General features: G+C 40.7%; 1 non-coding gene across 1 annotated transcript; it reads left to right on the top strand.

The window, feature by feature from the left end:
• The first annotated feature begins 22,081 nt into the window (after positions 1-22,081).
• Positions 22,082-22,216, top strand: LOC131756516 (small nucleolar RNA U109). The gene has a single exon (XR_009335689.1). It is a non-coding gene; the product is annotated as a small nucleolar RNA U109 (small nucleolar RNA).
• The last annotated feature ends 725 nt before the right edge of the window (positions 22,217-22,941 follow it).

Genomic DNA, 22,941 nt, shown 5'->3' with positions numbered 1-22,941 from the left:
GAGATACACACCAACACACATTATAATTAAAATGGCAAAAAATAAAGAGAGAGTATTAAAAGCAGCAAGAGTGGAAGAGATATGGGAACATATATATATGTATAATTGATTCACTTTGTTGTAAAGCAGAAACTAACACACCATTGTAAAGCAATTATACTCCAAAAAAGATGTTAAAAAAAAAAAGCAGCAAGAGCAAAGCAACTAGTTACATACAATGGAGTTCCCATAAAGCTATCAGTTGGCTTTTCAGCAGAACTTTGCAGGCCAGAAGGGAGTGAGTGGCATCATATATTCAGAGTGATGAAAGGAAAAATCCTACTACCAAGAATATTTTACCTGGCAAAGCTATCCTTCAGATTGGAAGGTGAGATAAAGAGTTTTATAGACAAGCAAAAGCTAAAGGAGTTCAGCACCATTAAAACAGCTTTACAAGAAATGTTGGGGCTTCCCTGGTGGCGCAGTGGTTGAGAGTCTGCCTGCCGATGCAGGGGATGCGGCTTCGTGCCCCGGTCTGGGAGGATCCCATGTGCCACGGAGTGGCTTGGCCTGTGAGCTATGGCCGCTGAGACTGCGCATCTGGAGCCTATGCTCCGCAACGGGAGAGGCCACAGCAGTGAGAGGCCCGCGTACCGCAAAAAGAAGAAAAAAAAAAAGAAATGTTAAAGGGAGTTTTCCAAGTGGAAAAGACTCAAAACTAAAAATATAAAAATTATGAAAGGAAAAGTCTCATTGGTAAAGGCAAACATACAGTAAAGGTAACAGATTGGCCACTTATAAAGCCAGTAGGAAGATTAAAATACAAAAGTAATAAAAATCATCTATATCCATAATAAGTAGCTAAGGGTACAAAAAACAAAGAGGTATAAAATATAATATCAAAAACATTAAATGTTGGAGGGGGCGTAAAAATTCAGGGCTGGTAAAATGTATTCTAACTTAAAAGACCATCAACTTAAAATAATCACATATATACATAGATTGCTTTATACAAGCCTCATGGTAACCACAAACCAAAAATCTATAATAGATATACACACAAAAAAGAGAAAGGAATTGAAACATAATACTAAAGATAGTAACCAAACTGAAAGGGAAGAGCGCAAAAGAAGAAGAAACAAAAAAGAACTACAGAAGCAACCCAAAAAACAATTAACAGAATGGCAATAAGTACATACCTATCAATAATTACTTTCAATGTAAATGACTAAATGCTCCAATCAAAAGCCACAGAGCGGCTGAATGGATTAAAAAAATAAAACCCATATATATGTTGCCTACAGAAGACTCACTTCAGATCTTAAGACACACAGCCTGAAAGTGAGAGGATAGAAAAAGGTATTCTATGCAAATGGAAACAAAAAGAAAGCTGAGGTAGCAATACTTATTTCAGACAAAATAGACTTTAAAACAAAGACTATAATAAGAGACAAATTAGGACATTACATAAGGATAAAGGGATCAATCCAACAAGAAGATATAACAATTGTAAATACCTATGCACCTAACATAGGAACATCTAAATATATAAAGCAAATATTAACAAACATAAAGGGAGAAACTGACAGTAACACAATAATAGTAGGGGAATTTAACACCCTCTTATATCAATGGACAGAACATCCAGACAGAAAATCAATAAGGAAACACTGGCCTTAAATGACACATTAGACCAAATGGACTTTGTGTGTGTGTGTGTGTGTGTGTGTGCGCGCGTGCATACATTCCACCCACAGGCAGGAGAATACACATCCATTTCAAGTGCACATGCAAGTGTCTCCAGGGTAAAGGTAAACCACATGCTAGGCCACAAAACAAGTCTCAATAAATTTAAGAAGATTGAAATCAGATCAAACATCTTTTTCAACCACACAGCTATGAGACTAAAAATCAACTACAGGGACTTCCCTGGTGGTCCAGTGGTAAAGAATCTGCCTTCTGATGCAAGGGACGTGGGTTCAATCCCCGGTCAGGGTACTAAGATCCCACATGCAGTGGGGCAACTAAGCCTGCGTGCCACAACTACTGAGCTTGCATGCCTCAATGAGAGAGCCTGCGTGCCACAACTACTGAGCTTGCGTGCCTCAACGGGAGAGCCCGTGTGCCACAACTACAGAGCCCACATACCCTGGAGCCTGTGTGCCACAACTAGAGAGAGAAAATCTGCACGCCACAAATAGAGAGAAGCCCGCGTGCCACAATGAAGAGCCCGTGCCTCAATGAAAGATCCCCCGTGCCTCAATGAAGACCTCACATGCCACAACTAAGTCCCAATGCAGCCCCCCACAAAAAAAATTATTTAAAAAAATCAACTACAGTTGACCGTTAAACAATGCAGGTTTGAACTGTGTGATCCACTTACACACATAGATATTTTTCAATAGTATATAGTACAGTGCTCCATGATCTGTGGTTGGTTGAATCTGCAGATGCAGAGGAACTGCAGATATGGAGGACTGACTATAAATTATACATAAATTAACCCTCATGTTGTTCAAGGGTCAACTGTACAAAAAAATAACTAGAAAAAAACACAAACATGTGGATGCTAACAATATGCTACTAAACAAACAATGGGCCACAGAGGGTATCAAAGAAGAAATTTTAAAATACCTGGAGACAAACAAAAATGGAAACACAATGATTCAAAACCTATGGGACACAGCAAAAGCAGTTTTAAGAGGGAGGTTTATAGCACTACAAGTCTACCTCAGGAAACAACAAAGATCTCAAATAAACAAACTAAACTTACATCTAAAGGAACTAGAAAAAGAAGAACAAACAAAACCCAAAGTTAGGAGAAGAAAAGAAATAATAAAGATCAGAGCAGAAATAAATGAAATAGGGCTTCCCTGGTGGCGCAGTGGTTAAGAATCCACCTGCTAATGCAGGGGACATGGGTTCATGCCCTGGTCCAAGAAGATCCCACATGCTGTGGAGCAACTAAGCCCGTGTACCACAACTACTGAGCCCATGTGCCACAACTACTGAGCCTGCTCTCTAGAGCCCATTCTCCACAACAAGAGAAGCCTCCACAATGAGAAGCCTGCACACTGCAACAAAGAGTAGCCCCCACTCTCCACAACTAGAGGAAGCCCGTACACAGTAACAAAGACCCAGTGCAGCCAAAAATAAATAAGTAAAATATTTTTATTTATTTATTTATTTATTTTCGCAGTACACAGGCCTCTCACCACCGTGGCCTCTCCCGTTGCAGAGCACAGGCTCCAAATGCGCAGGCCCAGCAGCCATGGCTCACAGGCCCAGCCGCTCCGTGGCATGTGGGATCCTCCCAGGGCACAAACCCGTGTCCCCTGCGTCGGCAGGTGGACTCTCAACCACTGTGCCACCAGGGAAGCCCTACATAAGTAAAATAAATAAATTTTTTTAAAAAGAAAGAAATGAAATAGAGACAAAAAAATAGAAAAGATCAATGAAACTAAAAGCTGGTTCTTTGAAAAGATAAAGAAAATTGATAAACCTTTAGTCAGACTCATCTCTTTTTTAGCCAGAAAAAAAGAGAGGGCCCAAAGTAATAAAATCAGAGATGAAAGTGGAGAAGTTACAACTGATATCACAGAAATACAAAGGATCACAAGAGATTACTATGAACAATTATACACCTATAAAATGGACAACCTACTAGAAATTAATAAATACCTAGAAACACACAATCTTCTAAGACTTAATCAGGAAGATATAGAAAATATGAAAAGACCAATTACCAATAATGAAATTGTATCAGTAACAAAAAATTTCCCAAGAACAAAAGTCCAGGACCAGATGGCTTCAAGGTAAATTCTACCAAACATTTAGAGAGGAGTTAACGCCTATCCTTCTCAGACTATTCAAAAAATTGCAGAGGAAGAACACTTCAAAATGCATTATATGAGGCCAGCACCACCCTGATATCAAAACCAAAGATATCACAAAAACACACAAAATTATAGGCCAGTATCACTGATGAACATAGATGCAAAAGCCCTCAACAAAATATTAGCAAACCAAATTCAACAGAACATTAAAAGAATCATACACTAACATCAAGTGGGATTTATGCCAGGGATGCAAGAAGGGTTCAATATCTGTAAATCAACCAGTGTGATACATCATATTAACAAACTGAAGAATAAAAATCATATGATCATCTCAATAGATGCAGAAAAAGCATTTGACAAAATTCCACATCCATTTATGATAAGAGTTCTCAACAAAGTGCATATAGAGGGAACATAACTCAACATAATATAGGTCATATATGACAAACCTACAGCCAACATCATACTCAATGGTGAAAAACTGAAATGATTTCCTATAAGATCAGGAAGAAGACAAGGATGCCCACTCTTGCCACATTTATTCAATATAGTACTGGAAGTCTTAGCCACAACTATCAGACAGGAAAAAGAGACAAAAGGCATCAAAACTGGAAAAGAAGTAAAACTGTCAGTCTGGCAGGTGACATGATACTAAATACAGAAAATCCTAAAGATGCTACCAAAAAACTATTAGAATTAATATATAAATTTAATGAAGTTGTAGGATACAAAATTAATAAGCAGAAATACATTGCATTGCTATACACTAACAGTGAACTATCAGAGAAATTAAGAAAACAATCTCATTTACAACTGCAACAACAACAACAAAAAAGAAATACCCAGGAATAAATCTAACCAAGGAATTAAAAGACTTGTACTCAGAAAACTGTAAGACAGTGATAAAAGAAATTGAAGATGACACTAAAAAATCAAAAGATATACTGTGCTCATGGATTGGAAGAATTAATATTGTTAAAATGACCATACTCCCCAAGGCAAGCTACAGATTGAATGCAATCCCTATCAAAATGCAAATGGCATTTTTCACAGAACTAGAATAATATAATTCTAAAATTTGTAAGGAAACACACACACACACACACAGCACTGAGTAGCCAAAACAATCTTGAGAAAGAAAAACAAAGCTGGAAGTATCATGCTCCCTGATTTCAAACTATACTACAAAGCTACAGTAATCAAATCAGAATGGTACTGGCAGCCCATACTGCCACACACAGATCAATGGAACAGAATAGAGAGCTCAGAAATATATCCACAATTATATGGTCAATTAATCTATGAAAAAGGAAGCAAGACTAATGGGGAAAAACCAGCGTCTTTAATAAATGGTGATGGGAAAACTGGAAAGCTGCATGCAAAAGAATCAAACTGGACTACTTTCTCATATCATAATCAAAAATAAAGTCAAAATAGATTAAAGACTTAAATGTAAGGCCTGAAACCTTTAAACTCCTAGAAGAAAACATAGGCAGTATGCTCTTTGACATTAATCTTAGAAATATTTTTTTGGATATGTCTCCTCAGGCAAGGGGAACAAAAGTAAAAATAAACAAACAGGCCTACATTCAACTAAAAGGATTTTGCACCATGAAGGAAACTATCAACAAAATGAAAGGCAATTTACAGAACTGGAGAAGATATTTGCAAATGATATGGCTGATAAGGGGTTAATATCCAAAATATACCAAGACCATATACAAATCAACATCAAAAAAATAAACAACCTTATTTAAAAACTGGGCAGAGGACCTGAATAGACATTTTCCCAAAAGACTATAGATGGCCAACAAACACAGGAAAAAATACTCAATACCACTAATCACCAGGGAAATGCAAATCAAAACCACAATGAGATATCACCTCACATCTGTCACAATGGTTAGTATCAAAAAGACTGCAAATAGGGCTTCCCTGGTGGCACAGTGGTTGAGAATTCCCCTGCCAATGTAGGGGACATGGGTTTGATCCCTGGTATAGGAAGATTCCCACATGCCACAGAACAACTAAGCCCGTGCTCCACAACTACTGAGCTTGCACTCTAGAGCCCGTGAGCCACAACTACTGAGCCCGCAAACCAGAACTACTGAAGCCTGAGAGCCTAGAGCCCATGCTCTGCAACAAGAGAAGCCACCACAATGAGAAGCCCACATACCACAATGAAGAGTAGCCCCTGCTCACTGCAACTAGAGAAAGCCTGGGAGCAGCAACAAAGACCCAATGCAGCCAAAAATAAATAAATAAATAAAATAAAATTTTAAAAAAGACTGCAAATAACAAGTGTTAAGGAGGATGTGGAGAAAGGGATCCCTTGTGGACTGCTGGTGGGAATGTAAACTGGTGCAGCCACTATGGAAACAGTATGGAGGTTAGAAATAGAACTACCATATAATCTAGGCTTCTGAGTATTTTTCTAAAGAAAACAAAAACACTAATTTAAAAAGATATATATATATATATATATATATATATATATATATATATATACCCCTATGTTTATTTCAGCATTATTTACAATAGCCAGGATATGGATGTAACCTAAGTGTCCATCCATAGGTGAATGGATGAAAATGTGGTATATATACACAATGGAATACTACTCAGCCATAAAAAAGAATGAAATCTTGTCATGTGTGACAACATGAATGGACCTAGAGGGTATTACGCTAGGTGAAATAAGTCAGACACAGAAAGACAAATACTGTATGATTTCACTTATATGTGGAATCTAAAAAACAAAACAAACAAACATAAAACAGAAACAGACTCATAGATACAGAGAACAAACTGGTAGTTTCCAGAGGGGGAAGTGGGTGGAGAGATGAGTGAAATAGGTGAGGGAGATTATGAAGTACGAACTTCCAGTTATAAAATAAGTCATGGGAATGTAATGTATAGGGAATACAGTCAATAATATTGTGATAACTTTGTATGGTGACAGATGGTAACTAGACTTATCGTGGTGATCATTTTGTAATGTATACAAAGTCAAATCATTATGTAATACACCTGAAACTAATATAATATTGTAAGTCAATTATACTTCAAAGAAAATCAAAGTATACATGGACACAGTTAAAAGGGAAAAAACCCAAATACTAGTTAGAAAAGGTTTTAAGAAAAAGCAATTATTTTCCCTCTTTCCCATCTTTCCTCAGAGATGATCACTTTTTAACAATATCTGGTCTTAGTTTTTCTGGATGTTACTATCATAAATTTCTATTTCTTTATCTTCACTTTAGAAAGTCTCTATTGATTTCTAACATTGAGAGATTAGAATTTCATTCACTTATACTAAATTCACCTTTCCTCTCCCTCTCCTCAAATTTCTTTTTTTTTTTTTTTTTTTTTTTTTGTGGTACGTGGGCCTCTCACTGTTGTTTTCTCTCCCATCGTGGAGCACAGGCTCCAGAAACACAGGCTCAGCGGCCATGGCTCACGGGCCCAGCTGCTCCGCGGCATGTGGGATCCTCCCGGACCGGGGCACGAACCCGTGTCCCCTGCATTGGCAGGCGGATTCTCAACTACTGCGCCACCCGGGAAGGCCCTCTCCTCAAATTTCATTGATAGCCATATTACTGTTTCAAATGATTTTAACTGATTATTTTTATAATTCTAAATAATACACTTTAACTTCCATTTCTTATCCGTCCATTTAAGACTCAAACTCTAGACTCTCTACAATGTAGAATAAGAATATTAGCATCTCCACTCTCCGTCATCCTTCCACCTCCCAAACTCTGCCAGATGTATCTTTGCTTTAACATGATCAAAGCTAATCACACTTTAATTCTGTTCTATAATCATCAAGTTCTCCCTGTTAGGTAGCATTTAAAAACTGAGAATCAGTAAACCAATTATATTATTATGACTATGTATATATTGTTCACAGAAAAGCCAAGTTTCTTTGCTTTGAGCAATGATTGTTTCCTTCTCTCTAGATGCAATGGCATATTCCCTATGCCACTATGAGAGAATGTATTGAAGCATGAATTGAGGCATGAATTTTTTTTGTCATACTCCATTATTGCTCAAGATCATGCTACAATTTAGTTTGCTTTATATTATAATTATTAATCTCTTGTGCAGATTTTTTTTCCTGGAGTTTCTAACTGCATCTCTATGAAAGAAAAAAAACATGTTTTTGCCACGAATTTTTTTCCCTTAGCTTCTTATTTTATATATTGCTTGGAATCCAGTCTTTTCTTCTTAATGGTATTCTTGCAGCCCAAAGACTTTAAGAATTTGCATATCTCTAATCATGGCTTCGTACCTCCACTGCTTGTATCTCCTATCTATCTATTTTCCTATTACTCCCCTTTTTCTGGAGTACATCCTCAAGTAACTTCTTAGGAAAGGGTAGGTAGCAAGTAAACTTAATCTGCCTTCTGAAAATGTCTTTATTTGCCTTAATTTTTAATATTTTTAAAAATTAATTAATTTATTATTTTATTTTTGGTTGCATTGGGTCTGTTGCTATGCGCAGGCTTTCTTTAGTTGTGGCGAGCAGGGGCTACTCTTCGTTGTGGTGCACAGGCTTTTCTTTGCGGTGGCTTCTCTTATTGTGGAGCACAGGCTCTAGGCTTGCAGGCTTCAGTAGATGTGACACTCAGGCTCAGTAGTTGTGACTCATGGACTCTAGAGTGCAGGCTCAGTAGTTGTGGTGCACGGGCTTAGTTGCTCTGCGGCATGTGGGATCTTCCTTGACCAGAGCTCAAACCGGTGTCCCCTGCATTGGCAGGTGGATTCTTAACCACTGTGCCACCAGGGAAGTCCAACTCTGTTTTGCTAAATATCCAGAAACAAATGACGCCATGTTTATACAGCAGATTTGCAAACCTGACTAGGTCCTTTGGATATTTCAGAATTAGGGAAGCATTAACTGATGATTAAGGCTGAAAAAGAAGTATACGAGGAGGGAGTGCCTCCCACAAGTCAGAGGATACAGCCCTGATTATTTCTCAGAACAAGCATTTATTAATCTATAAGCTTCCTGGAATAGCACTCTTTATCGAAAAACCATTGTTCCCCTTCCTGATAAGTCCATAATTTCCAAGAGTAAAACAGATACAAGCATTTATACTTACCACCAATAAAGTGCAAAGTCAGTGAGGAATAAATAACGCCAATTAGCAAAGTCTTTACAAATCACAGAACCCTTTTATCCTTAATTCTAATAATTTGTTCGTTTGAACAAAAGTCTGTTTTAATAAGGTAATCATGACTATTAAAAAATGGCAATGTTTAGTCTCTCACAGAGACTACCTTTCTTGCAAGGACTGAGGATTGTTAGAATTTTCATATTATTTAGGTATGGAATCTTATTTGAGATCAATGATTTTTGGCCATCATGTAACAGCTACAAATAATAGTATAAGAACTACAGACATTATAAAAGGTACAGAATAATAGTAGTCTGATGTCTTTAATATTAGCAAATTCCACAGATGAATTACTTTTCTGTAAGAATACCTGAATATCATGTTTTCATATTGATAATAATCTTTTAAAAGTAATATAATACATGCATATTGAGGATGGTTGGAAGGACCACATTAATTGAGTTTGACCCAAAGGCCACTGGGCCCACATTTCTCTGTTTTTTTTTTTTTTTTTTTTTTTTTTTAACATCTTTACTGGAGTATAATTGCTTTACAATGTTGTGTTAGTTTTTGCTGTATAACAAAGTGAATCAGCTATACATATACATATATCCCCAAATCCCCTCCCTCTTGCATCTCCCTCACATTCTCCCTATTCCACCCCTCTAGGTGGTCACAAAGCACCCAGATGATCTCCCTGTGCTATGTGGCTGCTTCCCACTATCTGTTTTACATTTGGTAGTGTATATATGTCAGTGCCACTCTCTCACTTCGTCCAAGCTTACCCTTCCACCTCCCCATGTCCTCAAGTCCATTCTCTACGTCTGCGTCTTTATTCCTGTCCTGCCCCTAGGTTTTTCAGAACCATTTTTTTTTTTAGATTCAATATATATGTGTTAGCATATGGTATTTGTTTTCCTCTTTCTGACGTACTTCACTCTGTATGACAGACCCTAGGTCCATCCACCTCACTACAAATAACTCAATTTCGTTTCTTTTTATGACTAATATTCAATTGTATATATGTGCCACATCTTCTTTATCCATTCATCTGTCAATGGACCCTTAGGTTGCTTCCATGTACTGGGTATTGTAAATAGTACTGCAATGAACACTGTAGTACATGACTCTTTTTGAATTATGGTTTTCTCAGGGTATATGCCCAGTAGTGGGATTGCTGGGTCATATGGTTGTTCTATTTTTAGTTTTTCAAGGAACCTCCATACTGTTCTCCATAGTGGCTGTATCAATTTACATTCCCACCAACAGGGCAAGAGGGTTCACTTTTCTCCACACTCTCTACAGCATTTATTGTTTGTAGATTTTTTGATGATGGCCATTCTGCCTGGTGTGAGGTGATACCTCATTGTAGTTTTGATTTGCATTTCTCTAATGATTAGTGATGTTGAGCATCTTTTCATGTGTTTGTTGGCAATCTGTATATCTTCTTTGGAGAAATGTCTATTTAGGTTTTCTACCCATTTTTGGATTGGGTTGTTTTTTTGATATTGAGCTGCATGAGCTCCTCGTATATTCTGGAGATTAATCCTTTGTCAGTTGTTTCATTGGCAAATATTTTCTCCCATCCTGAGGGTTGTCTTTTCGTCTTGTTTATGGTTTCCTTTGTCGTGTAAAAGATTTTAAGTTTCACTAGGTCCCATTTGTTTATTTTTATTTCCATTTCTCTAGGAGGTGGGTCAAAAAGGATCTTGCTGTGTTTTATGTCATAGAGTGTTCTGCTTAGATTTTCCTCTAAGAATTTTATAGTGTCTGGCCTTACATTTAGGTCTTTAATCCATTTTGAGTTTATTTCTGTGTATGGTGTTAGGGAGTGTTCTAATTTTATTCTTTTACATGTAGCTGTCATTTATCCCAGCACAACTTATTGAAGAGGCTGTCTTTTCACCATTGTATATTCTTGCGTCCTTTATCAAAGATAAGGTGACCATATGTGTGTGGGTATATCTCTGGGCTTTCTATCCTGTTCCATTGATCTATATTTCTGTTTTTGTGCCAGTACCATACTGTCTTGATTACTGTAGCTTTGTAGTATAGTATGAAGTCAGAGAGCCTGATTCCTCCAGCTCCACTTTTCTTTCTCAAGATTGCTTTGGCTATTCGGGGTCCTTTGTGTTTCCATACAAATTGTGAAATTTTTTGCTCTACTTCTGTGAAAAAAGCCATTGGTAGTTTGATAGGCATTGCATTGAATCTGTAGATTGCTTTGGGTAGTAGAGTCATTTCCACAATGTTGATTCCTCCAATCCAAGAACATGGTATATCTCTCCATCTGTTGGTATCATCTTTTATTCCTTTCATCAGTGTCTTATAGTTTTCTACATATAGGTCTTTTGTCTCCTCAGGTAGGTTTATTCCTAGGTATATTATTGTTTTTGTTGCAATGGTAAATGGGAGTGTTTCCTTAATTTCTCTTTCAGATTTTTCATCATTAGTGTGTAGGAATGCAAGAGATATCTGTGCATTAATTTTGTATCCTGCTACTTTACCAAATTCATTGATTAGCTCTAGTAGTTTTCTGGTAGCATCTTCAGGATTCTCTATGTATAGTGTCATGTGATCTGCAAACAGTGACAGTTTTACTTCTTCTTTTCTGATTTGGATTCCTTTTGTTTCTTTTTCTTCTCTGATTGCTGTGGCTAAAACTTCCAAAACTATGTTGAATAACAGTGGTGAGAGTGGGCAACCTTGTCTTGTTCCTGATCTTAGAGGAAATGGTTTCAGTTTTTCACCATTGAGAATGATGTTGGCTGTGGGTTTGTCATATATGGCCTTTATTATGTTGAATACCCTCTATACCTACTATACCAACTTTCTGGAAGGTTTTTATCATAAATGGATGTTGACTTTTGTCAAAAGCTTTTTCTGCATCTATTGAGATGATCATATGGTTTTTATCCTTCAATTTGTTAATATGGTGTATCACATTGATTGAGTTGCATATATTGAAGAATCCTTCCATTCCTGGGATAAACCTCACTTGATCATGGTGTAAAATCCTTTTAATGTGCTGTTGGATTCTGTTTGCTAGTATTTTGTTGAGGAGTTTTGCAACTATGTTCATCAATGATATTGGTCTCTAGTTTTCTTTTTTTTTGTGATGTCTTTGTCTAGTTTTGGTATCAGGGTGATGGTGGCCTCATCAAATGAGTTTGGGAGTGTTCCTCCCTCTGCTATATTTTGGAAGAGTTTGAGAAGGATAGGTGTTAGCTGTTCTCTAAAGGTTTGCTTGAATTCACCTGTGAAGCCATCTGGTCCTGGGCTTTTGTTTGTTGGAATATTTTTAATCACAGTCTCAATTTCAGGGCTTGTGATTTGTCTCTTTATATTTTCTACTTGTTCCTGGTTCAGTCTCAGAAGATTGTGCTTTTCTAAGAATTTGTCCATTTCTTCCAGGTTGTCCACTTTATTGGCATAGAGTTGCTTGTAGTAATCTCTCATGATCCTTTGTATTTCTGCACTGTCAGTTGTTACTTCTCTTTTTTCATTTCTAATTCTATTGATGTGAGTCATCTCCCTTTCTTTCTTGATGAGTCTGGCTAAAGGTTTATCAATTTTGTTTATCTTCTCAAAGAACTAGCTTTTAGTTTTATTGATCTTTGCTATTGTTTCCTTCATTTCTTTTTCATTTATTTCTGATCTGATCTTTATGATTTCTTTCCTTCTGCCAACTTTGGGGTTTTTTTGTTCTTCTTTCTCTAATTGCTTTAGGTGTAAGGTTAGGTTGTTTGAGATGTTTCTTGTTTCTTAGGGTAGGATTGTATTGCTATAAACTTCCCTCTTAGAACTGCTTTTGCGGCATCCCATAAGTTTTGGGTCGTCGTGTTTTGTCATTTGTTTCTAGGTATTTTTTGAATTCCTCTTTTATTTCTTCAGTGATCTCTTGGTTATTTAGTAGTGTGTTGTTTAGCCTCCATGTGTTTGTATTTTTTACAAGTTTTTTCCTGTAATTGATATCTAGCCTCATAGTGTTGTGGCCAGAAAAGATACTTGATATGATTTCAGTTTTCTTAAATTTACTGAGGATTGATTTGTGACCCAAGATATGGTCTATCCTGGAGAGTGTTCCATGAGCACTTGACAAGAAAGTGTATTCTGTTGTTTATGGATGGAATGTCCTATAAATATCAATTAAGTACATCTTGTCTAATGTGTCATTTAAAGCTTGTATTTCCTTATTTATTTTCATTTTGGATGATCTGTCCATTGGTGAAAGTGGGGTGTTAAAGTCCCCTACTATGATTGTGTTACTGTTGATTTCCCCTTTTATGGCTGTTAGCATTTGCCTTATGTATTGAGGTGCTCCTATGTTGGGCACATAAATATTTACAATTGTTATATCTTCTTCCTGGATTGATCCCTTGATTATTATGTTGTGTCCTTCTTTGTCTCTTGTTATAGTCTTTATTTTAAAGTCTATTTTGTCTGATATGAGAATTGCTACTCCAGCTTTCTTCTGATTTCCATTTGCATGGAATATCTTTTTCCATCCCCTCACTTTCAGTCTGTATGTGTTCCTAGGTCTGAAGTGAGTCTCTTGTAGACAGCATATATACGGGTCTTGTTTTTGTATCCATTCGGCCAGTCTATGTCTTTTGGTTGGAGCATTTAATTCATTTATATTTAAGGTAATTATCAATATTTATGTTCCTATTACCACTTTCTTGTTTTGGGTTTGTTTTTGTAGGTCTTTTCATTCTCTTGTGTTTCCTGCCTAGAGAAGTTTCTTTAGCATTTGTTATAAAGCTGGTTTGGTGGTGCTGAATTCTGTTACCTTTTGCTTGTCTGTAAGGGATTTATTTTCTCTGTCGAATCTGAATGAGATCCTTGCTGGGTATAGTAATCTTGTTTGTAGGTTTATCTCTTTCATCACTTTAAATATGTCCTGCCACTCCCTTCTGGCTTGCAGAGTTTCTGCTGAAAGATCAGCTGTTAACCTTATGGGGATTCCCTTGAATGTAATTTGTTGCTTTTAATATTTTTTCTTTGTATTTAATTTTTGATAGTTTGATTAATATGTGTCTTGGTGTGTTTCTCCTTGGATTTATCCTGTATGCGACACTCTGCACTTCCTGGACTTGATTGAATATTTCCTTTCCCACATTAGGGAAGTTTTCAACTATAATCTCTTCAAATATTTTCTCAGTCCCTTTCTTTTTCTCTTCTTCTTCTGGAACCCCTATAATTCGAGGGTTGGTGCATTTAATGTTGTCCCAGAGGTCTCTGAGACTGTCCTCAATTCTTTTCATTCTTTTTCTTTATTCTGCTCTGTAGTAGTTATTTCCACTATTTTATCTTCCAGGTCACTTATCCATTCTTCTGCCTCAGTTATTCTGCTATTGATTCCTTCTAGAGAATTTTAAATTTCATTTATTGTGCTGTTCATCATGGTTTGTTTGCTCTTTAGTTCTTCTAGGTCCTTGTTAAACATTTATTGTATTTTCTCCATTCTATTTCCAAGACTTTGGATCATCTTTACTATCATTACTCTGAATTCTTTTTCAGGTAGACTGCCTATTTCCTCTTCATTTGTTTGATCTGGTAGGTTTTTACTTTGCTCCTTCATCTGCTAAGCATTTTTCTGTCTTCTCATTTTGCTTAACTTACTGTGCTTGGGGTCTCCTTTTTGCAGGCTGCAGGTTCATAGTTCCCGTTGTTTTTGGTGTCTGCCCCCAGTGGGTAAGGTTGGTTCAGTGGGTTGATAGTTCCCATTGTTTTTGGTGTCTGCCCCCAGTGGGTAAGGTTGGTTCAGTGGGTTGTGTAGGCTTCCTGGTGGAGGGGACAGGTGCCTGTGTTCTCATGGATGAGGCTGGATCTTGTCTTTTTGGTGGGCAGAACTGCGTCCCGTGGTGTGTTTTGGGGTGTCTGTGAACTTAGTATGATTTTAGGCAGCCTCTCTGCTAATGGGTGGGGTTGTGTTCCTTTCTTGCTAGTTGTTTGGCATGGGGTGTCCAGCACTGGAGCTTGCTGGTCGTTGAGTGGAGCTGGGTCTTAGTGTTGAGATGGAGAACTCTGGGAGAGCTCTCGCCGACTGATATTATGTGGGGCCGGGAGGTCTCTGGTGGACCAATGTCCTGAACTCGGCTCTCCCACCTCAGATGCTCAGGTCTGACACCAGGCCGGAGCACCAAGACCCTGTCAGCCACACGGCCAGGTATGTGGGGAGTTGCTTGCCTTTTCGGAAGTCTGAGGTCTTCTGCCAGCATTCAGTAGGTGTTCTGTAGGAGTTGTTCCACATGTAGATGCATTTTTGATGTATTTGTGGGGAGGAAGGTCATCTCCACGTCTTAGTCCTCTGCCATCTTGAAGGTCCTCCCTCTCTCTGTGTTTTGATTTGAGGCTCCAAACTGATTTTGGAGTAAATGAAAGAAGATCCAAGGGGAACTTAATGTGTAGATGATGAGATAATGCCAAATGATGCCAGGGCAAGCTGCATGAATGAAAGCTCTGACATGGTTCCAATAGAGGGCATGTTGAAGCCATGAGAGAGAACAGACTCACCACATGGCCCATGGCAGTACAGATGGGTTGAGCTCAAACAAGAACCTGCGCCATGGTGGTCAATACCCAGAACACTGGAGTTTGTTAAGAGTAGAGGCCCTGGGTCAGATATCCTGGGTTCAAAGCTTGACTCTGTCCCCTCTTACATGAACCTCCTCAGGAAATTAATCTAACCTCTCTAGGCCCATTGTCTTTCTCAGTAATATGGGAATAATAGTAGTACTGTCTGCTGGAGCTATTGTGGGGTTAAATGAACAAAGTCATTTCAAGTATTTTGGCCAGGAACTTGCTCAGAAGATGTCAGCAGTTATTATAATTACTATTCAAAGTGGAATTTTAATTTCAATTAAAATCCACATCATCTGACATGTTACATCAATACTGTTAAATTGAATTTGGCTGTTTTAGTTTTGTGTTTATTATTATTTTAAATCATTGGATAAGCATGAGATATTTATACTTACTTATGTGAAAGTATCATTATAATAAAAATAATTCCAGCCAACATTTTAGGTGCATGCTTTCCTCAAGATTTTCTAGAAACTCTGGTCTATATGTATAATGTATTTTGTATATAGAAGAGACCTTGTTATTCTTTTCCTTTAAAATGTTTTTAGCAAGGAATTAGCCATTGCTGGGTTGTTATTTGAGGGAGCTTGTTTAGGGGATCAGGAAGTAGAGGGTAGTTCTGGGTATGGTGGGCAGCTGATGCTTGAAGCTCCCTTGATCCTGTCCCTGGGTGCATTTAGCAGGGAGCAGGGAGAGCCATGGGAATGGTGCCCTTGGTAGAAGACCAGACTTTGCATTGACAGTGACTGGGGTTGACCCCTTAGGACTGAGTGGGCACCCCTGATATTCCTGGACCTATCCAGGGGAGGGACTGGGGAGGAAAGACAGACTTTCTCACTCCAAGTAGGGTGGGGCCACCAGGTCATATTAATTTAAATAAACACAGTGAAGTTGGACATAAGTTATACATCCACTACGTTTTCTGTTGATGACCTTTCTTCCTTAGGAAGCTGAGTCGGGGAAAGGAAGGAGAGTTGTCCTGGAGGCTTAGCTGCACGACCACTACAACAGCACCTTCTGCACCTGGTGCTGCTACCTGGTGATGGAGGCACCACTGGTCCCATTTGCAAGTTCAAAGGCAGCAGTGCAGCCTCAGCTCTGCCCTAACCCAGCAGGGAACCCTACCCTCTGTTATCCTTGTTAGACCCTTGTAACACTTCGCAATCTCACCATAAATTAATTGGGACTGGCACCCATAAGGAAATTAGGATCGACACCCACAGGGGGTTCAAGTGAAATGGAAAAGCACGTTGCTTCTTTAAGAATGTGAACATTACATTGTCAAGAAAGGGGGAAAAATTGGGCTGAGTGATGAAGAAATTCTTTGAATTGTCTGGGGGAAAGACTCCTCTTTGTCAGTGGAAGGTAAAGCCCTATCAGATGCAGGTCAAGGAAGACAAGTGATATCAGCTTTGCTAAAGCTTGCTGGGTTCGGTGTGAAAAAACTGAAAAACTGAAAATGGGCTGCGGTGCCCAGGTTGTAATACCTCTGGGTCACATGCGTGTCTTTCTCCCTTTGGAGAATTCTGCTCTGCTCCGTGAGTGGATGAGCCGATCCTTGGACAGTTAGTCACTCTTGTATTTTGGTCATTTGTGTGGTGGCATCTTGGGTACTGCTCAGGTCTTAATAATGGAAAGAGTGGCAATTTTGAAAGCTTGTGTTCACTACGGCAGTCCTCAAGCAAGACTCACCCCTCCACGCACACCCAGTGTGGCTCCAGACCAACTCTAGAAAGGTCCTTTGTATGAGGAAAGAAAACCAAGTAGGTGAACATCAATCTCCCTGTCACCCTAGATGCACAAAATGAACAAACCCAGATTCTGGGTTTGAGAGAAAGCCAAGTGGCCTTGAACTTGAACAGATGACCTTTTGAATAACTTGCAGTCTGTGGGACAGAAACTCACGGCTTTAAAAATAAATCTTGGCAGAGCTTTCTGTGTTAGCACTATCTTCCCTTGGCCTGAGACCGTCAGATGTGCAACTTGAAACTCTGCCCTTATCCTGTCACAAATCAGGTGGAGAGGGACTAAAAGCTCTGGCGATCAGTTTCAACAAAAGCTGTATAATAGTGGGAGGTAGAGCTCTTCAGGGGTGTCACAAAGGAGATCGGATCTTGGGTTCTTTTGAGGCTTTGTCATTTGTTTCCCAGAGGAACAGACACCTTGAAAGTTTACCAAGTGCAAAGCATGTGAAGTGTTATATAAAACAAAACCTCCAGGCCCAGGTCTCATCTGTCAGGAGCTTAGTCTCACCTCCCAAAGTTGCTATCTTGCTCTCTTCCTCTCTCCCTTCCTTCTGTCCTTCTTTCCTTCCTGCCTCTCTTCCTTCTTTCCAGGTGGTTTTACAAGTCTTAGTGGAAGCATGGAGGAGGATGAAATAAATCACATCCTTGAGTGGCTGGTTCTAGATCTGACCCTAATCCCTTTGCCTCTGAACGAGAGTGAGATGCAGCTGACTTCTAGGTCATTGTGACACCAGTCATCTCATGGCCTCAATCATGGGGCTTTACAGAGATCCTCAGGCAGATAGATAGCACTTTAATTTAGTGTGCATATGCATGTACATACCTGCATTTATGTGGTCGTCTCGTTCTATAGGCAGAAGGTAGTCTTCTTACTAGTGGGGTCTAAAAATTCAAATCACTAAGCATTATCTGAAAACATAAAAACATGTAAGCCCAGGATTATTCTATTTGCTCAAATGTTTGTATTTTACTTTTTTTTTTAACGTTGAAAGTGTAGTTTTAAAATGCCAGTTTTTTTTGTTTGTTTGTTTTGTTTTTTTCCGGTACGCGGGCCTCTCATTGTTGTGGCCTCTGCCGTTGCGGAGCACAGGCTCAGCGGCCATGGCTCACAGGCCCAGCCGCTCCGCGGCATGTGGGATCTTCCCGGACCGGGGCACGAACCCACGTCCCCTGCATCGGCAGGCGGACTCTCAACCACTGCGCCACCAGGGAAGCCCTAAAATGCCAGTTTAAAAAAGCCTTTGAAAAAGCAATTCTGGGGAGCTCCTGCTGCCAGTGGAAAGGTGGGTTAGCTTCTTTGAACATGGGCCCAGTTTTGTTTACAGGACAAGCATGGAATAGAGCAAACAACACTGGCCGAGAGCCAGCAGACCTGTCATGGTGGTGTATCTATCAATGATTGGTTATATGTGGCCTTGAATTGTCAAAACTCCCTATTAAAGGGGACTCTGCCCTAGTTGATCTCTGAGGTCAGTCCTCTATCCTGAAAGAGGCAGGATTCTGGGAGAGGCTGACCATCTGCCATCTGGTGGATACTCATTAATATCACTGCTATGCTCAGTTGCTGCTGGGGAAGAATGAAGAGAGCAGGGGTGGACGGTGGTGCTCACCTCCAGACACCCACAAAACGGAATCCACATCCGACCTTGGCCCTCACACTTCGCCTTCTTTTTTTGTTTGAAATGCATGGAAATACCTGTTTGTGTAGTCATTCAACACAGCTCCTGTCTCTATCCTTGGGTTTGTGGGGCAGCAGGATACTGGAAATCCTTGGTCTCCTTTTGTGCTTCTTTAAAGCTTGTAAACAATCATGACTGAAGCTCTATTTAGTCTTTCAAAGATGAAACAGGAAGAAAGCTACCAAAGTACAGCCTTTACATCTATTCAATGCAACATCTGGAAGAACAGAGGACACCTCTTCTTTTTTCAAATCCAGGAAACTTCTTTCCCAGAAGTTTTTTTTTTTTTTTTTTTTTGCGGTATGCGGGCCTCTCACTGTTGTGGCCTCTCCCGTTGCGGAGCACAGGCTCCGGACGCACAGGCCCAGCGGCCATGGCTCACGGGCCCAGTCGCTCCGCGGCATGTGGGATCTTCCCGGACCAGGGCACGAACCCGTGTCTCCTGCATCGGCAGGCGGATTCTCAACCACTGCGCCACCAGGGAAGCCCCCAGAAGTTTTTTTAATACCTCCCCTTGTGTCATTGGTCCAAATCAGGGCATGTGTCCATTCCTGAATAACCTCAGGGTCCAGGGTATGACTGGATGACTTTTAGACTTACCAGGCCCACTCCAGGGGCGGGGGGTGGGGTCAGCCTTCCCTGAAACACACAGGCTGTGTGGGGCAGACAGAGCTTCATAAAACAAGATAAAAATCAGAGAACTGTTAGGAAGAAAAAAAAGAAGAATGCATGTTGGGCTGGTGACCAAAAATATCCACTGTAATTTTCTTAGATAGCCTTGGAGAAAATTTTAACTGCTGTTTCTTATTCTATTGGGCACTAACAGTACTAACAGCAATATTTATTGTATCTTACTGTCTGCCAGGTGCTGTGTCTTACAGATATCTTCTTTTAATCCTCAAGACAGTGTGGCGAATGCCAGGATTATGTTCCCTGTTTTGTAAATAAGGATGTCAAGGCTCAGTGACCTTCAGTGACTTGCCCCAAAACACTGGACTAGTCAAGATGGAGGTGAACGTCAAAGTGTGGTTCCTGGGTGTGCGAAGAACGTTAACCGCTGCCCACACTGCTTCCCACGCGCACCTACAACCTGCTGAGCCTCCCAGCTCGTTAATTCTTCCCTGCTGTTGGGCCTTTACCTCAATTCCCCTTCAACACCCGCCCTCCTGTGACCACGATGCCACGTTGTCATGTCCCCAAGCAGCTCTACCCCTGGAATTTGGAACTGTTGCCTTCTTGTTCACATTCTCGGGTGTTTGGCTTTTTCCTTCCTGCTTCCTCATCAGAGCTCCTCTCTGACCCCGCTTTACCACCCGTGTCCCTTGTTTCCTGCCCATCTTCCTGGCCTGTCAGCCCCTCCTGCTTCTTTTCCCTCTCTAACTTGCTTGCTCTCTATGGCGGCCATCTCACTTATGCTCTCATCAACCCCTCCATTTCCTCATACCCAGTCCACCCAGGGCCCCGGCCTGGCTAATCCCCACTCAGGACTCCATCCTACCCCACATTCCCATGCTGGAGTTTCCTTCTTAATGCATTGGGAGAAAACTCCTAATTACTGTTTCCAGCCTCAGCTGGGCGCTTGGGGTCCTCTGTCAAGGAAGCCTGTTCCCCAGGCTCTCCACGGGCCCCTCCCCTGCCGCCGTCCCTCTCACAGATACATGACTACGGGAGGGTCCTCCTGTCCCACTGAGGAAGGGGCCCTCACGGGGAAGTCACCACCGAGCAGATGTGCCCCAGCCCCACACTCACACCGGGTAGGACCTAGGCGGCAGCGTGACTGAGGAAAGGCCCGAGCCCGTGACGTTCGGGTGCTGCCCACTCCGGAACGTGGCAAGCAGATTCCACGGTGGCGTGAAGGTGGAGTTTCCAGGAGAAACGACAAAACTAAAAACGAGGAGAGCCACCCCTATACTAGGTTACGAACCCTTGTGGCTGAGCTCATGGTGAAAGCTGTGAGGCTTGGAGCCAAAATGGGGCCCTGGGAGAGTCAGGAAACCAGAAGAGCCAGGAGTGAGGAGACCTGGAAGGGGAGAGAGGCGGTGGAGGCCCAGAGAAACTCTTGGAAGCAGAGCGGGACGCCTGCGGCATCTTCCCGGGCCGGGCCTGTGTGGGCGGGTTCACTGGAGGGCAGGAGCAGACAGATACTCCTTCCTCAGATCCCCTTGGTACTTCCTCAGGGCTTAACCTTTCCTCCTGCAGTCCTGCTATTCCCTCACTCCTTCAATGCTCCCTGCTTTCCGGGTCTTCATTCCTTTTCTTTTCACAAACTGGTTGGGAGCTTTTTCGTCCTAAAATACATTATAGTCTAAATGAGACTCTGTCTCTTTCTCCAGCACCTCCTGTCCTTCCTTTCAGACGGGTCACCTCCTTTTCTCCACCCTCATCTCCCCATTCCTACCTCCAATGCCCTGCTCTCAGAGGTCCTGGGGGGATCATAACCCACGTTCCCTGGCCCAATCCATTGCCTTTTCCTGGATGGCATCCTGTTGGAGCCCTTAGAGCATTTGACACCCTCCCTTGAAACCTGTCTCCCTAGTCTTTAGCACACCAGTGTCCTCTGGTTTGCCTGTTTCCTCACTGGCTATGGGTCTCCTTTATGGATTCTCCTTTTTCTTCGACTGGCCCTTAAATGCAAATGTCCCCCCACCCCCAATTCTGGCCCTGATATTGTCTCTTTTTGCTCTACATTCTCCCCCCAGTGCAATCTCATTCACGTCCATGGTTTTAACTCACCCATATGCAAATGACCCATGTGCTAATGAGATCCGTGTTTAAGCTTAAATTTCTTACATAAATAAATAGTGTGAGAGTCTAGGTCTCATTTAAATGAATTCTTCTTGTGGCTGCCTGTGGAGTCCGCTCCCAGAGCCCACGGTCCCATCACTTGCTTTTCAGAGTTAACTCTAAAAACATATACACACTACTATATAGAAAACAGGTAAACAACAAGGACCTACTGGATAGCACAGGGAACTATATTCAATATCTTGTAATAACCTATAATGGAAAGGAATCTGGGAATTCCCTGGTGGTTCAGTGGTTAGGACTCTGTGCTTTCACTGCCAGGGCGTGGGTGCAATCCCTGGTTGGGGAACTAAGATTCCACAAGCCACGCAGCACAGCCAAAAAACCAAAAACAAATGTCTGCTCCTCATTCCTTTGGAAGCAGGAATACATCCATAACATGCTACATTTAAAAAGGAGTTCTCAGGGCTGCCAATCTTACAGTAGAGGTTGAGTAGTAGTATCTTTCTCCTACATTAAAAAAAAAAAATGTGTTGCCCCTCCCTGGGAGAGAATTACATGTCCATATCTGTTTAATGTCAGACTTGGCCATAAATATATCAGTATATATGTCTGAAAGATAAAAAAACATAACCACAATACCTCCATCACACTTAAACAACTTTGATAAAAATTTCTCAATATCGTCAAAAAAAATCAGTTATATATATATAACTGAATCACTGTGCTATACACTTGAAACTAACACAACATTGTAAATTAACTAGACTTCAGTTAAACATTTTCAGGAGGGCTAAAATGAGTTTGGGGGTTAATACAATGCAGCTGATGTTGTCAGTGCCCTGCTCACACTCCTCGAAGCTCACTGATTCATTTTATCCTCCTCTGGCTGACTTTCAACTGTCCACATCTGCACTGAGGATTTTTTCTGAAACCGGAAGGCCACTTGCCTGAATGTGGTCCTGCTCAGAAGTCGAAAAGTGACAGGGAATAAACACCCCCCCACACACACCCTGGAGTAGCGCTCAACAAATAACCCTCAGATGCTGGTATATGAATACATCAGCTCCCTCACCCCTCAAGCAGGATCACTGACACAGTCTCTCAGAGTTTCCCCACTGGTTTAAGCTCCAGGCACCCTCTGTGGTAACTAGGTTCACAGCGTGCCCTTCGGTGGCTGCTGTCTCATCCTCATCATTTCCCCACCTCCCTAGAGGTGCTCCCTGGACTTGCCAGATAAACC

This window comes from Kogia breviceps, chromosome 4, assembly GCF_026419965.1.
Source record: "Kogia breviceps isolate mKogBre1 chromosome 4, mKogBre1 haplotype 1, whole genome shotgun sequence".
NCBI lineage: Eukaryota > Metazoa > Chordata > Mammalia > Artiodactyla > Physeteridae > Kogia > Kogia breviceps.
This window is presented reverse-complemented; position numbering and strand designations above follow the sequence as displayed.